Source organism: Calliphora vicina, chromosome 4 (assembly GCF_958450345.1).
Source record: "Calliphora vicina chromosome 4, idCalVici1.1, whole genome shotgun sequence".
Classification (NCBI taxonomy): Eukaryota; Metazoa; Arthropoda; class Insecta; order Diptera; family Calliphoridae; genus Calliphora; species Calliphora vicina.
In genome coordinates, this window is record NC_088783.1 from 99641250 (window position 1) to 99645486 (window position 4237).

A 4237-nucleotide genomic window follows, 5' to 3' on the forward strand; every position below is an offset into this window, starting at 1 on the left:
GGTTTTTTTCACTCTATTGTAGCTGATAATATTTCTTTTTATAATCAGTCTGTCCAAATACTCTCACAGATGTTCAAGGCGGTTAAGGATCGGTAACTGTGGTGGGGGTGTTCCAATTGTATCGGTGTATGATACAACAACTATTTTTTAACATGTTTAGAGGTTGCTTCGTATCGTTGTCCTTTTGTAAGTTCCAGGATCGGTTTAGATTTCATTTTCTGGCGCTGGTTTTCAAGTTTTATTTTAAAATATTTAGGTAATCAGTTTTGTCCATCAAAATATCAATAAATATGAGTTTTCCCACGCCACTTGCAGCCTACACCCCCACACCACTTTACGGTGGATAGTAAATTTTTTGGTCGAACTCTTGATTTTTGCTTCTCCAAATTTTACTTCTTTTTTTTACTACCAAAAATCTCAAACTTGCTTTCGTCTGTAAACGGCACTTTATTCTAAAACTATTTTTCTTGGTTTATATACTTGTTTGCGAATTTTCGACGTCGCTCTTTATTTCGTTTAGAGATGTGGAGCAGTTCTCTCGGAACTCCACCATATAGACCATTTGCGAGTAGCGCTCTGCGAACCGTACTGGCACTAACTCTCACTCCAGACGAATCTGTTAATTCTTCGCATAATTTAAATGTGCTTACTGTGATCGTACTTCAAGGTTGTTAAAGCGTTTTAGTCTTCCGGCACGTATTCTTCCTGTTATTGAGGCGATTCCACTATTTTCGTTCATTTTTAAGTTTTATGAGTTACTCTCTTGTTTCAATTGCAGTTTGTTTTCCCATTTTGGTTTTAAAGTTCTCGCGGTCAAACAAGAAAAGCCACCACAGTAATTTTGACTTACCTGCTTTGTGATTTTTCCGTCTAAAAATAAAGACAAATTTGCTAAAGTAGCTAATACTTTTAAAATTATTAAGATGTTTACAATTTAATTTTTTATTCAATATCGTATTTTTCTTATTTTGTTTTGATTTTATATTAGGCAGCTAAATTAATTTTTTCGTGAAAACCAGCTTCTAAAAGTATTGTGCACTTATCTTAAATGTGCTGGTATGAACAATGCACTTAATTAAATTCCGAACTGTAAGTTGGATTTGTTGTATCTATTTGGCGAGACCAAAGTAGATTATTAATAATTTGTTACACGAAATGTAACAAATGTAGGGCACAATAGCGATGGTGTATATCAGCAAATATTGATGAGCAAAATTCAAGAAATATACTTGATTTGGTGGAGAAGGGAGCCTTTTTCCAGTAATGAAAGAGAGTTTGTAGTTTAATTTTAAAAGAGATTTAAAATTTATTTGTGTTTGTATTAATTGTTGTTTAATTTTAAAAGAACTTTAAAATTTGTTTTATTTTAATGTTTCTCTTTAAATGTTTGTATTGTTGTTAGTGTTTTTATCACTTATGTATTTTATTTTTAACAATTGTAAATTGTTTTGATGGTTTTGTTGTGATTTTTAATTATTGGTTTTGTTCACTGTTGTAGTTGATGTTGTTTTTATGGTTTGTCGATGACAAGTGTCTTCTTTTCTTCTTTTGCGTTGGCGCTTTGGAACGGGGCGTTCTTACACAGCATGAATTGTCAGTTTTAGTCGAAGTCGATCAGGTCGTTCATAATGCGAGCGATGGCGACTGATCGATCTTCGACATGGCGGCCCCCTTGCACTGGTGCAATGCTGAAACCGCCCAACGAATAGCTGTCTGCCAGGGCTGCAGTAGAATTGGGAATGAACATCCAGCTCTGGGTAGGCTAAACTGTAGATGAGAAATCGTGGGAAGCGTCCATCAGTATCTGAAAAGAAATAAGAAAAGAAAAAGAAACAGCATCGTTTGGACAACAAACTGGAAATTTGACAGAAATGCACAAGAACTTGTATTATATTAGGATATTTTCGAAATTTTAAACTTGTAAAATTCTGCCTTACGATTTTCAATAGTAGATGTGGTCTACGTAGGTCAAGTTGAAAACTTGAATAATATTGTTGCATCAGCGCAACTGTATTTATTAAAATGTGTAAATTTAACAACATTAAAATCTTTCCATGGAAATCGTATATAACTGCACAATACGATTGATGCGATGGAATTTGACATATAACTTGAAAAGTTCGAATGAAGATGGTCGTGCGCCATTTTTTGAGGCCAAACAACATTTCGATTTCATGAGTGAAAATCACGGTTGGTTGTAAACGTATAAGATATATGTGATATACAAGAGCTTGTATTGGTTTGAATAAATCCGTACAGTTTTGTGAAACATTAAAATTGAACTTGACGTTAAATTTAAACTCATGGATATTATTCTGAATCTTTTTTGACAAAGGGAATGCCAATTGATTCATTTGTTGCAGCGGCGCAACATTGACAAAGAACTTCGGATACGGGATTCCGATTTCATTTGTTTTATATATATAAGATTGTAATCGTTCTTTCAGATGACTGGATATAGTATTGAGATATGTGTCTGTAACTGGAATGTTATTAGGTTTAATGGGCGTATGCCAACCTGCGGTGGGGAAAATATTGGGGAATATTGATAAAATGTGATGGTTCAATAAATAATGATAGCAATCAACAATATTATCAAGAGCCGAAGAAGAAATTTTCGTAATATCTGAATATTTTTTTTTCAAATAAATGTTTTTAATAACCAATGAATTGGCGTGTGTAGTATCTTTTCTTAATGGAATTAATTTATTGTAACAACTTGGTTCGGATGAACCATCTGAGGTCACTAGAGAAGTGCCGAGTGATTTTAGTGGGCCAAATATATACCAACCGTATATAGAATTCTGAGCGATCAGACTTCCTAATATATTCTTTTTCATACCATCTAGAACTATATACGGGATTACATCGCTACCTAAGAGCATGTCAATTTGAGCAGGAGCTAAGAAATTAGGATCTGCTAAATCTAATTTACTGATATCGGAAATATCAGGAATGGGTAATGATAGTGAAGGCATCAGATTCGTGATATGTGGGACAATGACAACTTTAGAGCTAAGCTGCATTTTATTCCTTTCAGAATATAATGTGATGTTACAAACTTCATTACAATTTGCAACTACTGAGTCACCCAGCCCACATATTTTCACATTAGAACCGTTACTTATCAATCCTAGCCTTTTGGATACTTCTTCAGTCAAAAGTGACGTTTTTGAACCTGAGTCAATTAGGGCACGAACAGTGTGCGTTTTTCCAGAATGCATAATTTGGACTAGAGCTGTCGGTAACAAAGTATCATCCTCATTTACAGACAAGAGAGTCTGTGTATTGGTCGTTGACTGGACAAGAGATGTCGGCAATAATGTATTTTGCTGATTTACGGGCAAGAAATTCTGTGTAGTAGCTGCTCGATGAGCAGCCTTAGAAAAGTGTGGTATTTCCACTTGATCAGAACGATCAACAATTTGGTTATTAGCTATTAATTCATCATGACAAGAGCTTGTCGCAGAATCTGAATTATAACTTCTTTGCATGTGAAGCATGCTATGGTGTTTATTACCACATTGATTGCATCTATATCGGCTAATGCAATCAGAAACTCTATGTGATAGAGATAAGCAGTTTTTACAAATGTCGTTTTGTAAAACAAAACAATTTCGTTGCTTTAGAGAAAAGCCTATAAATTTCGAACAAATCCGTAAATTGTGATTTCTTTCACATAAAATGCATTTAGAGTGCTGTGTATTGAGACTTTGAGAGTCTTGGGAGTTATCAGATTGAGTCTGTTTAATCTTATCTTTCGTAATTCCTACAATCCGTTCCACTACTCGATGTCTTTTAATAAGAAACTGTTCCATTTGAGACCAGGAAGGTAAAATCGAATTTGAAACAAGAGATTGTTCCCATAGAGCTAATGTTTCAGTTGGAATTTTTGTGGAGCACAAATATACGAGGATGGGATCCCAATCTTTTACATTTATTCCCTGAGAAGATAGCAGAGCAAGACAATCACTAATAGTTGTCTGTATATTGTTAATTGCTTCTGCTGATTCGTCATCCGCTCGAGGGATGTTGAATAGAGCTTTTAACTGAATATCTACTAAAATCCTCTTATTTTCGTAGCGAGCTCGTAAAGCCTCCCATGCTAACGAAAATCCATCGTTCGTTAATGGATATTTATTTACAATAGTACTCGCTTCCCTTTTTGCCTTTTTTCTTAGGTACAATAATTTTTGTACATCTGGCATTCTAATTTTGCTGATGTAAACAGCTGTAA